Here is a 14,297-nt window from a genome sequence, read left to right as displayed (position 1 = left end):
TATATATATATATATATATATATATATATATATATATATATACTATGAAATCCATAAAACCAAAACTATTTGAGTTGTAAATTTGGATTTCATTAATGTGAAAATCTGTTTAATGCAAACTGATAATTCTAGTGGGGGAATGCAGATTTGTCAGATTTAGCCCTTTTTTTTATTTTAAATCTTTATGTCGCTAGCATTTTTTTTTTTTTTTCCACACATCACAAATTCTAAAATATCAGCCTCTACTAAATTGTAGAAATGTTGGTGTATGGTAAAAGTACTAGAATTAATACATATACCATGAAAAATCTGAAAATATGACGTGTAAGACTAATTTAAACTAAAATAAAAATAAATAAATAAAAACATTTAGAATACTAAATCGTCTTTATTTTTTAAAGTATGACAAAATATTTCAGATTCTCATTTAAGATGTTTTTTTTTATTTTTTTATTTGTACAATAAAACCAAAATCAAGTGTAGGATTATGTTTGTTTGATTTCTGTGTAAACTAACAATATTGTGTGTGTAAAATATTATTTAAACAGTATTTCTGGTTAAATTACTTTAACAGTCATTATTTAAATCAGTCAAAACATGGTTAAGCATTTGGTAGAGCGGCATTTAAAGGGTCTAGAGCAGGAATATGGGAGAAAAAGTTAAAATTGCGATTCTTATTTTTTAATACAAAAAAAAGACATTTCAAATTGCAAGATATAAACTTGTAACTTGTCTAAATCTTAAGATGCAATCTCAAAATAAAATCTTGTAAAATGTAAACTCTAACATAAATGTAGTATTACACTCTAAACTCTGAATTCCCAATTGAAAAAAAAGTAAATAAAATAATTTGTATTCTATTTTATTCTGGTTTATGTCTATTATTTTATAGAGTATATGTTGACACAGTGTACAGTGTAAATAATATCCTTCTGCACTATAGACTTACAACAGAAAACACAGTTTCATAGTAAAAGGAAATGAGATACGATATACCATAACGCAATACCTTTCACAGTATCTAACAATGTCATCAAGTAAACTGATCCGCCTATTCAAATGCAAGTGCGCCGCTGCATTAGAGGGCTTCAAAACCAGAGCCTGCGCTATTTGTAGGAAATGAGAAAGCCAAAGGCAGGCTGACTCTGTGCTGAGCTCGACCCGCCACACGTAATCGCTTCACACTCCCCAATTTAAGACAGAGGTCTTTAGATTTAAATGTCCCATTAGAATGCAATAGATGAGAGAAGTGATAAGCATCTAAAGCAGAGCAAGGGCATGTGCAAGCAGAACTACAGTAAAAGCTGATTAAAGGATGCGCTCGGCAGCTCACTCTCTGGATGTGCATGGACTTGTCACTGTTGAATCTATAGCATCTTAATTCAGGATGAAATCTACGTCCCTGCAGCTTCTCTTGTTTTTTAGTCTTGGGAGTGATGCAGCATTTTAACCATGGTTACTTTTAAGTTTCTTTTTTTTTTCTTTAATGGGACATTTTTTGGAGTGAAAGTGGATGCTAAGTGTGGAAAATTTTATTTTATATTTTCTAATGGATTTTTGTTTTTAGTTTATATAATATAATTTTTTTTTTTTTTTTTTTGGGGTGAACAAACTTCACCATGCTTTAAAGGTGCCATAGAGTGGATTAATTCAATATGTTAAATCAGTGGTCCTCAACCACCAGGCCAGGCCTGAAATCATTAATTTCCGTTTCAATTATAATGCTAGTCTGAACAATCTTTTATTTTAAAAAATCTTTTACTTTGAAAAATGACCGTATTCGCTTGCTTACATTTCGGTCACCTGAGCGCCCAAATTTAACCGACAAAAAGTTTCTTTGCTACGGTGAAAACGCCCAGTGAATTACTTGCGAACTTCCAAGGAATAGATCCACAACCCGTTTGTCAACAAATCAGGTGAATCCACCATGTCTGTGCAAGAAAATCAACTGCTGGAAATTGCAAATGATGGTGGCCTTTTAGGGTGTATTTTCTAGAGTACTAGCAAGTTTGTTATTTCCAATGGTTGTGACGTGCTTGTGCCTTCTGGACGCACGCAGTTGAGTGAATTCCTGAAGCGCACAGTAGGTCACATGACAAGAACAGACGGAAGGCCTTCGGCTTGCATCAAATACACTGATTTTGGTAGACTAATTATCTCAGATAAACACAGAACACCCAAACACTGCAGTGGTTTGTAATTTTCACCAAAAATAAAACTTGTACAGAGTCACAGCAATGTTTTGTCAGCTTGTCATCCTCTAAAAAATGGTTGATGGTTAGCAACCTATGAATCATGCCCCCTCCGCCCCTAGCCTGCGGTAAAATTGTCAAGCGTTGACCGGTCCGCAGTGATAAAAAGGTTGAGGAGCACTGTGTTAAATTGTTCTCTGATAGCTACATAGGGCTTGGGTGAGTTTAGGAATTCTCCAGGAACAGTTTTATATGCTCATTTACAGACACAGGAGTTACCCCTGGAATACAAGGCTTGGTTTTGACCATATTTGGAATGGTCACGAATATTAATGAGTTTTGCTTTATAGCAGTTCAGGTCAATGCTTGCTCTCACTGCTTGCTCTCTAATTCTTTCTCTCTCTAGTTCAATTCAATAATTGCCAAAGCATTTATAAAGTGTACATAAAAAACATACATATATAATAAAAAAACACAGTAAACAGTTGTAGCAGTTAAAAAAAGAAAATAAATTATATATATGTACACACACACACACACACACACACACACACACACACACACACACACACACACACACACACACACACACACACACACACACACACACACAGCATGATGTACTCTAAAATACACATGCAAAATAAACAAAATTCTGTCAAAAAAAATGTACAAATTGAGCAAATTCCTTGTTAATTTTATTTTCAACTGAAGTGTTAAAGAGGTTTATTTTAGCTAGAGGGAGTGAGTGAGCTATCTTTATACGTCACAGTAACCTATTTTGCCAACAAGTTGTATTGTAGATTAAATATGGGCCAAATTAAACTTTAATTTACCCGACAGAGATGTATTTATTAGTGTTGTATTTTGAGGCATATTTTATCCGAAAACACATGGCAGGAATTCATATTAGTTTCTGGAAAAAATAAAGCAGTTTTATAAAGTTTGGCAACTATTGAAAAAAAAAAAAAAGTTTCCCCTTACTTCTTAAACTTTTTTCTGGCCTTGTTCAGATAGTGATTGTATAATCTGCACTTCTTTCAATGACAGTCCAAATCAACTGAATATGAGGAACACCATTAGTCCATCTGGCAGCATCATTTCTTCCTCATTATAAAGTTTAGTTTGACTTAAGCTAATCTTTTTGACCACAATTACATGCCTAAATGCACTAAGCTGTGATGTGATTGGCTGAATAGATGTTTGCATTAACAAGCAGTTGAACCGGTGTACCTAATAAAGTGGCCAGTGAATAAATAGAAGAATCTAAAAGGATTGTTCACCCAAAAGGACATTTCTGTTATCACTTACTCTCTTTTTTTTCTCACACACCAGTTTGAGTTTCTTTCCTCTGCTGAACATAAAAAATATTTAAATCAGGGTTCAACACTGAGGATTTTTTCTACTGGTCCGATCGGGCCAGTTGTTTATTCGTTGTGATTTTTACCTGCCCTGCCGAAATTTTCACTGGCCTTACCAAAAAAAAAAAAAAAGAAAAAGAAGTTAATATCTGTTTTTAGCCACATGTTCTAAATAATGTGTCAAAAATTATGTCTGTAAATCTAACATTTTCAATACTTAAAAAATTGCTAATAAATGTATAATGCGCAAAATTCTAAGTGTTATGCAAACAAAAAGAGCAGTATGGAAATTGTGGAGGTACTTTATTGCAGTTTGAAATTATTTAACAAATTTTAACTGACGGCAAATTTTTGCAAAACATCTCTTAATTTTTTTTTTGTCCTGTTGTTTCCACGTAAATGTCTGCTTCCAAGAGAGACATTTTTTTTAGCCTCATAATTTGATGTTGACGCCATGTTGCCGCTTCATCGCTGTACTGGTTGTTACCGGGACATGGAAAAAAATAACATGCTCAAAACATCAAATCAGATAAGAGGAACTGAAAAGCAATATGGTGTTTACGACATCGCAAAGAAGATAGTATTTAAAGACTTAAAAAGCACAAACTTAAAATGCATGCAACTGACAAATAGAGTTTGTAATAGGAAAAATAGGCAAATTAAACTTTAGTGACAAGACAGCATTGTCCCAATCGGGCCAGTAATGATTCTATCTACTGTCCCAAGCGTCTCTCTGGGCAGTCCCTATTGTTTAGCCCTGTATATAGTTTTAAAAATGTTGAAAACCACTAACAATTGACTTCCATAGTCTTTTTTTCTACTATGGAGGTCAGTGGTTACATGTACAACATTCTTCAAAATATCTTCTTTTAAGTTCAACAGAAATAAAGCTTTGGGACCACGGATGAGTCGTTTATGAGTAAATTTGTGTGTGAACTATTCCTTTAACAAGTGACACAATCATTTAGTAACTATCAGTCCCTTCCTACCCAAACAAACAGACGAATTTACCTTTTTTAAACACTTTCACCATGTTGTTCCATTGTTCTCCATTAGTGAAACAGTGAAATCTATCCGCAGATCCATGCGAGGCGTATAAAAACTGAGAATTAAAAAATAAGGATAAGAAAACAACTCTCTATTGACCAAACCCCTTGTATCTGGTGTTTAAAAGAAGCGAATCAAAAGTCTCCAGTGGTTTTAATGCAAGGGACAGATTTCCTTTTATTCGGCAGAACGAACCCCCTCTGGAGCGCAAGAAAGCCACGGACAGCAGAAGTCTGGCCTCCTGCGCCCTCGATGTTGCACACATTCTACCAGGGCTTTCAGAGACAGAACCTTTCTGGGCTTTCAGTGACTCTGAAAGTGCAGAAGTCCTGGTGAGGCCACGGAGACCTGCTGATCTTTCTTTGGAAGAGCGATATTGTTGGAATTTGAGAACATGGAGTCACACAGCAAGCGAGTACAAGCTAAATGCCACCTACTGGATCCGGAAAGCCTGAGGGACGAACTCACACTGCTGCCACTGAGTGCCCGCTTTATGCCTGACCTTTCACTTTGTGTCACAGCGACCTGAAAAATCACACAAGACACGCATTAGAACTTTCAGGGCGGACACCGCAACACATTTGTTACCATAGTCATTCAGAACAGAAAGGATGTCGATGTGAAATAAATTTGATTAGGAGGCTGTTTTTCATTTCTTGTTCATTATGTGTCAGCAAATATGAGCTTTCATCTCTGGAACTATATGAAGAGTTCAGATGCAAAAGCTTTCAAGTGATGTCTGATTTTTTATTTTTGTTTATTTTTTTTGGAGGGTGTGTGTGTGTGTGTTTGTGGGAGTTGGGGGTCTTGCATGTTTATTTTGAGGTATTTCACATTTAAGGTGAAGAATCTTACTAAGGATCTGAAAACAAACTTATGTGTGTTTTGTTTTAAGAAAGTATCCATTCAATTGTGTTGCATTTTGTTTTCATTAGTTTATATTCATTTATTCTTCATTTAATTATTTTATTTAATCATATGATCATTAGTCATTTAAATTATTATTATTACATCATTTTATTGATCATTAGTTGATGATTTAATGATTATTGTTATTGATTATTATTTATCATTTTATTATGTTTTTATATTTTATTAATGATGCTTCCTATTATTATTGCTTTATTATTATTTCCACTTTTCCATATTGTTATATGACTGTGTAGTCAAGCGACACTTGTTTTCATGAGAAAGAGATAAGAGAATATACCCATTTCAAGGTCTGTGTTGTCTCTGGACATTGTTGTGAAGCAGTAATTTTCCATTGTTGTTGCTTGTAGTATAATAACTCTTGTTGGATTTATCCTGATCAGATGAAGTCTGAGCATTGACTCATGTACGCAACTAAGATTATTCAATAAACTCTTCTCTTTTTTATCATCATTACTTCCTCTCCTGCTTCTTCTCAGTCTGTATACGTTTTGCTGATTTTTTTTCTAATTTTAAGCGGAATAAAGTGAAGGAAGAAAACTGCCGTTTTTCGTTTTTTCTTTTGCTCACATTTTTGTTTTTTTGTTTAGCTTTTGGTTTTTCAGTACAGTTTTTAAATAATATTTTAATAGGCCTAAGTGGTCAACTTATTTGGCATTAAAATAAATTCATAGTTCGCTGCCAAACGTCTTGCTACTGTGCACCTGTCGCTGAGCAAAAATGGCCATTTCTTAGCAGAACCTGGTTTGCATGATTGTTTTCTAGCAAGGTCTTTATAATAATAATAATAATAATAATAATAATAATAATAATAATAATAATAATAATAATTATTATTATTATTATTATTATTGTTATTATTATTATTATTATTATTATCATTATTATTACTTACTAGTGTTTTTTTAATAGTTGTTAGCAGGACCAGAATAAGAACTCATGTCTTATTTATTTATTTATTTTTTTGCTATTTGTTGTTGTTATTATTATCATAGGCTACATTATCTATTTATTATTTCATTTTATATAATTATTTGATTGATTAAGACGGGTCTAATTTGGTGTTGCAATAAAATAGTATTAATTATCAAATAAAAAATTACAATAGACTATACGCATATAATTAAAATAGGAGGAAATAAATTAAAACCAAAAGGTACCCTTTGTTACAGCATAGCCCCAGGGCCCAATGTGTTCCTATTCTAGTCCTCCTAAGTCCTGCTAAGAACTACCACCACAGCAGCTGCTCAGGATATGGCCTGGTCCAGGATTTTGGAAACTTTGGGAATAATAAAAACAGACTAACAACAATCGCACATGCTGTTCAAATTAAAATGTCTTTTGAGAAGTGTTCCTGGCTTCAGTAGCCCTAAATAACGCAGACAAACAATCTTTTAGAGGATTTGGATTTCAAAAGCATTTTGTATGTGTTTGTTGTATGTGTATGCTAATGCAAAGAGATGTCTTTAATCTAGTTTCAAACTAAAAGAGTGTGTCTGCTTCCCAAACTGTAGGAAGGCTGTTCCAGAGTTTAGGTGCCAGATATGAGAAAGATCTACCACCTACAGTTGATTTTGATATTCTGGGAATAATCAATTGTCCAGAATTAACTAAGCATTGTGGACCTGAGAGGCTATAATACACCGGGAGCTCCCTCAAATACTGCGGAGCTAAGCCATTCAGGGCTTCGTAGGTAGTCAATAAAATTTTAAATTGATACGATATTGAATAAGGAGCCAATGCAATGATGAAAGAATTGGAGTAATAAGAACATTAATTTCTTTGTTCTAGAAAGCAGCAGCTGCATTTTGAACTAGCTGAAGTTTGTTAATTAGGCCAACAGGGCAACAGCCTAGTAACGCATTACAGTAATCTAATTGTGAGGTCATTAAAACATGAATAAGCTTTTCCACATCAGACATTGATAGCATATGTCGAAGTTTGGCAACATTTTGAAAAAGCAACAGCATAAATAAAGACATTATATTATTATTTGAACTAGTAATGTATAGATAAAATTATTTATTTTGTATTTTATTTACTGTAATTGCGCATTTAGTAAATAATAATTGGTAATTAAATAACTTATTTAAAATGTATAATGTTTACGTCTTGCAATTTTATTTATTTTAACGTAAAAATTCTGTTTATATCAATTTCAGACTTGAATAGTTAGTTTACATCTCAATTTCACAATTTTACTTTGCCTTTTATATGCAAGTTTTTATCTCACAAATCAGACTGTCAAAATTGCAAGTCTATTTCTTATAGTATTTCAAAAATCATAGTATTTCGCTCTCATCTCATATAGTATTTTGCTCTCATAGTTTCTTCTTTTTATTTCTCTCCAGTCAGTCCATACACTCGTGCTTTATTAGCTCTGAACACTGCTGTTGAACTCAGCTGAAGAAAAAAAAAATGCAGTCTCTTATTACAAAAAGACACAGGTGTGGTGATTGCCTTATTAGAATGAGCTGTGGGAATTTCTACCTGCTGTTCGCCACCTTGTTGTTAAAAACAGCTTAAATTAGAACACGTTTGTAAATTAGGGCCCAATGAGAAACAAGAGGTTTCTGTGTGCAGCCTGCTAGTTTGGTGGATTGATTTACTGTAGACACGAGAACAATGAATGTATAGTATCAGTATGGTTAATGTCAAACTAACTTAACTGCTTACACTTTAGAATAAGCTTTCATTAGTTAATGTATTTACTAACATGAATTAATTATGAACGATACTTGTACAGCATTTATTAATCATAATTCAACATTTGCTAATGCATTATTAAAATACAAATCTATGCTTGTTAACATTAGTTAATGCAGTTAACGTATTAACCATGCATGACTGTTTGCATTAACTTAGCTTAATTAGCGTGAACATATACTGTAAGCAATGTATTGTTCATCGTTTGTACATGGTCGTAAATGCATTATCTAACATTAACTAATACAAACTTATAGTAAAGTGTTACCACTTAACTAAACTAAATCAAATTAAACATGCGCACTGAATGAAAAACATGAAATCAACTAGACAAAATTAAATAAATAATACATGAATAAAAAAATAAATAAAAACATAACATTATTAAGATTAAACTGTAATCTACAAATATTTGTAAAAATTGTTAAAATATGGATGAAATAATGTTTCATCGGCACTCAGAATATCAGAAATACCTGTATTTAGGTAAAAATTTATATCATTTTGGACCTGAAATTACATAAAATAATATGTGACCATAATAAATTGTATTATTATATTAATCAGAAGAAAAGAAAACATGTAGCCAACAAATCTTCAAATCATCAAATCTTTGTTCAAAGTGAAAAAAGAAATCAGATTTAAAACGCAAGATGAAATGCTACGTAAACGAAAATTCTGATCAGCTGATCAGTCTAAAAACAAAACTAATAAACAATTTTGCTAATAATTGTTAGGATATTTTAGTTATAATTATTTATTTGTTTGTTTGATTGTTTAATTACACTTTAAACAGCACTATTTAAGCAGAATTTGGTTTGCTTTTTTTTGTTGACCTCAAGTTATTACTTCAATTTAAGGTTGAGGAATCTGTTAAAAGCTCCATGACTAAATATAATATAAAAAACATAAACCCACATAGCAAAATTAATAAAACTAAACTATAATCTGAAAATATTAGTAAAAATTGTGAAATAACATTCTATCAGCACTAAATCTCAAAATTAAATGCTACAAAAACAAAACTAAAATAATACTACTACTCAGTCTGAAAACCAAATTAAAAAAACAATTTTGTTGATTATAATTTGGATACTTTAGTTATACTTTTAATTGTTTTTTTTATTTAATTTTGTATTTACTTATTTGTTTTCTGTAATGTGATGTGAACGCTGACAACGGACTGCGGATCCAATCTATAGGATTTATTGTGAGAATGCTCAGGCAAGCAACGGTCAATACAGGAATAAACTGATGTATACAAGCAATCCAGGGTCATGGTCGATAAACAGGCAGATGTTCAAAGGCAGGCAGCAGACAGGAATAAAAAGAAAACTAACAAAACAAAGCATGGGTCAAAACCGGCAAGGAAAACAAGTCATAAAATTTACAATACAGTTAAACAAGACTCTGAAGCGTGGATGTGTGTGTGCGGTTTATTAAGTCCATTTAATCAGTTCATGAGCAGCTCCCAGCCATGAAAGTGTGAAATCAATGGAATCCTGAACAGGTGCGTGTGATCAGTGCATGACTGGATCTATAGTCCAAATAATGCCTGATTTTAAACCTTTAGCAATCTGCATGTATACCAGCGATCTACAAAGATTAGATCGCTGGTGATTGACATGTACTTATTTATTTATTTATTCATTTATTTATTTATTTATTTATTTATTTGTTGACTAATTTATTTGTTTACTTTTAAATGCACTATTTAAGCAGTATTTGTGTTGTATTTTTAATTTTTTTAATTATTATTATTATTATTTTTTTTTTTTACCACAAGCCATTACTTCAATTTAAGGCTGATGAATCTGTTAATTCTAAATTTTTTCCTCTTTCTGGCACTCTGTATCTCATACACTTCCAGCCCATCTAATACACATATATCATGACAGATCACAAGCTAAAAGATGTTATCACACATTGTGAATCACTGCAGCTTACAGGAAACACAATCACGCAAATTGCTTGCATTTAATAAGTTGGCACTTACAATCCTCTTACCAAGCTAAACTCAGTACCTAGATTAAAAGAACCAGTAATAGCTTTCTTTGCACTTTAATATAAATTCATTCAATTTCCGATAAACAAAATCCTGAAGGTCTAAAGCTTTTTCCTAAAATATTCTGAAAACATTCCTAAAATCAGAACAGGCAGTCATATTTTGGCTAATATTTGAGAAACACGTAACTAGGGGTGTAAAAATGTACTGCTGTTGTGTATGTTGCTCAAAGTAAATGTGAAACTATGATGGCTTGTTATTAGTTTTATGTAAATAAATAACAACAAAATATTTACAATATATACAGTTGAAATCAGAATTATTAGCCCCCTTCAAAAGTTTTCTTCTTTTTTAAATATTTTCCAAATGGTGTTTAACAGAGCAAGGAAATTTTTACGGTATGTCTGATAATATTTTTTCTCCTGGACAAAGTCGTATTTGTTTTATTTCAGCTGGAATAAAAGCAGTTTTCCATTTTTTAAACACCATTTTAGGGGCAAAATTATTAGCCCCTTTAAGCTATATTTTTTTCTCGATAGTCTAAAGAACAACCCATCGTTATACAAGATATATATATATATATATATATATATATATATATATATATATATATATATATATATATATATATATATATATATATATATATATATTAAAATAAAAAATGATTAAATTACTAAAAAATAAAATAAAATATAAAAAATAATATAAACATTTTATTAAATTAGAAAATAAAATTATATATTATAAAATAAAATTGTCTACAGTGCTAACTGCTGCTGTCCAATGCCATTGAATGGCTTAATTAATCTTACTAGTTAAACTAATTAACCTAGTTAAGCCTTTAAATTGTACTTTAAGCTGAACACAAGGTTCTTGCAAAATTACTAGTATATATTACAAAATGCTATTAAATGTCATCATGGCAAAGACTAAAATAAATGTGTTGAGAAAAAAATATATAATTGATAAATTAAACATCACATTTAACCAAATGATATAATTAATTCCACTGATGGCAAAGATCATCTTCAACAGCCAATACTTTTTTTTAGAGCCACATGACTCTTCATAAATATGTATTATTTGATAAACAATGTTCAAGAATAGCTGAGCATATAGTTAAAGTCAGAATTTTTAGCCCTTCTGAGCTATTAGCCCCCCTATATATTTTTCCCCAATTTCTGTTTAACAGATAGAATTTTTTTTTTCAACACATTTCTAACCATAATAGTTTTAATAACTAATTTCCAATTACTAATTCATTTTATCTTTGCCATGATGGCAGTACATAATATTTGACTAGACATTTTTCAAAATATTATTCAGCTTAACTGACATTTAAAGGCTTAACTAGATTAATTAGACAAGTTAGGGTAGTTAGGCAAGTCATTGTATAACAGTTGTTTGTTTTGTAGACAATCAGAAAAAAATGTTGCTTAAGGGAGGGGCTAATAATATTGACCTTGCTTTTATTATAGCTGAAATAAAAATAACTTTCTCCAGAAGAAAAAATATGATAAGAAATACAGTAAAAAATCCTTGCTCTGTTAAACATAATTTGGGAAATATTGGAATAAGCAATAAAAATTCACACGAGGGCTATCGATTTTGACTTCAACTGCCATGCTAATTATTAAACAAAGCAAAACATGTTTATCTCAGTATCTAAATAAGGCCTCAATACAGCCAGCTGAACAGACTTGAAGGGCTTAAACCTCAGCAGAAAGTCTGTCTGTGTTTTAAAAATCAATGATGCAGAAGTCTTGAATGTGAGCGCCAGGGACAGGAACTTCTCCTCTGCACACAAAAGCACCAGTCAGCAGTGCAGTAATTGCTTTTCATAAGGCAAATTTGCTTTTACTCCCACCCAGTTAATGAAACGAAGCAAGAGCAGTCTTCACAGCAGCAGAAAAGGAACTGGCCCGAACGACACCGGCCGAATTCTTCCATTCCATTGAGCAAACACCGCAGATCGAGAAGTCGTGTGGCATTCATGATTGACAGATCTCGATTACAAAAAAAAAAAAAAAAAAGCTTATCGCACTCCTGTCCGCAATTATCCATCAGGAGGATTGGCTGAAGATTTGATTTGTGAGAGGATCATGCTCAGACACATGTGATAACCTGTTATGTGTGCTTCATTAGCTCTTTTCTCCACATGCTAATGCTAATCTTCCACTCTCTATAGACGATCGTGTCACACGCAGCTCAGAAAGAAAAAAACTGTGTGAGCTTCTAGAACAAAGATGGATGAACAGGCTAATCTTTATTTTTTTTTATTGTTTTTTTTTTTTAGGAGGCTTCCATTGATAGCTAGAAGTGAGCCTCATTTTCCCATACAAGCACCTCAGGTCAACTCATTTTGTTTTCTAGGATGAAGAAGGCAGGTTGTTTTATGATCGATTGGGGTTGTTAAGATCTTTCAGTATTGCTAGAAGGTCTACAGGATTTAATGTTATTTTATACATTAAATGTTCACTGAGTGAATTCTGGCAAATAATGTTTATATATTTAAATAATACTAGGGTTGCACGATACTGCAATTTGGTACCAAGCGATACTGAAATTTTAAAAATGTCCATTTTTAACGTTAGTGATTTATCAGCAGGTTGCTTGTATGTCAGCTTCTAGACAAAGCAGCTGATGGATGTGACTTTGAAACACTCCAGTGTCCCTGTATCTGTTTACACTCAGTAAACCACACAAAGTTGGTAAACTGATGACCTTCACGGCCAATTACAATAATTTCTCTTGAGCATGTGAACACAATGACAAATCAGCGCTGAATTCCAGTATTGTGACAACTTTAGAAAATACCAACACTCCACACAAAATCCAACATGACCACGCCCCTTTTTAGATCTTGGTTACAGTTACTAGACATGGCCCTTACACCCGATTTACACAGGGAGTCAGCATCAAGGCTTCCTTTTAATTTTGAATAGGTGACGTCAAGCATTGACAAAATGAATTGTGAATCCACTGGCGCCACTACAGCTGTGTTGCTCGCTGCATATCTTGAGAAGTTTTTTATACTTTTCAAGTGCCAACAGATGCGTCAGCCAATCAGATCACTTTATGCAAATACCCCAGCTCAGACAGTAGCAGATTGCGAACTCATTTCATTGGCTGACACTGCTATGATGATCACATCAGCCTGAATTTCAGCCATGCCCTCCGTCAAGCTGAAACTCATGTGAATCAGGTGTTACTGCTGAAGATTTGACTTGTGAGGGAATTGTGGTCAGACAGCAGTGATAAACTGTTATTAGCTTTGTTCTTCACATGCTAATCTTATTCTCTATAGTTCTATAGCAGACAGCGAGTTGTTAAGGAAAAACCATATGAGATTTTGGAACAAAGATGGATGCAGAGAGCAAACAGGCTAGTCACTATTTTATTGCTTGATTTTGCTTCCAGTGATAGCTAGACATGAACCTAATTTTCCCTATTTGACAACGCGATCGTCAGGCACAGAAGGCTTCCTATTCACTTTGAATGGGTGACGTCAAGCTTTGCTGAACTGAATTGTGGATCCACCGCCGCCATTTGAGCGGTGTTGCTCCCTGCAGAAGCTGGGAATTTTTTTACATTCTTCAAGTGCCAACGTATGCATCAGTCAATCAGATCACTTTATGCAAATACCCCAGCTCAGATAGTAGCCGATTGAGAATTAATTTCATTGGCTGATGCTGCTACGACGATTGTGTCAGCTCCAACTACTGATGATTATTGTAGTATATAAACTACTGTGATTCTAGTAATTTTCTATCATTAAAATAAATGATTAAAGCTATATAATTAAACAACCAATTATAGTGTATGGGGAAATACAAACCGGTAGCACTACAATGAATATTTTTGTTAGTTGCAACTTAGTGTATGAAGGACACTGGTTTGTGATACTATCAGTGAGCTTATGGTGTCAGAGACAGCAGCTAATGATGAGAGAGAGAGAGAGAGAGAGAGAGAGAGAGAGAGAGAGAGAGAGTTAGAGAGAGAGAGAGAGAGGAAAAAAAGAAAGTGCTGAGCCATGTTCAGTGTTGCATGTCT

At 32.9% G+C, this 14,297-nt stretch overlaps 1 long non-coding RNA gene across 1 annotated transcript in view; it reads right to left on the bottom strand.

Annotated features, from left to right (window-relative positions):
* Nucleotides 1–4,231: 4,231 nt before the first annotated feature.
* LOC141380728 (uncharacterized) overlaps nt 4,232–14,297 on the bottom strand; it is a 29,697-nt gene continuing 19,631 nt past the window's right edge. Inside the window, exon 8 of the long non-coding RNA XR_015525119.1 lies at nt 4,232–5,125. This is a non-coding gene — a long non-coding RNA (uncharacterized LOC141380728). The remainder of the gene's footprint in view (nt 5,126–14,297) is intronic.

This window comes from Danio rerio, chromosome 24 (assembly GCF_052040795.2).
Source record: "Danio rerio strain M-AB ecotype USA chromosome 24, GRCz13ab, whole genome shotgun sequence".
Lineage (NCBI taxonomy): Eukaryota > Metazoa > Chordata > Actinopteri > Cypriniformes > Danionidae > Danio > Danio rerio.
This window is presented reverse-complemented; position numbering and strand designations above follow the sequence as displayed.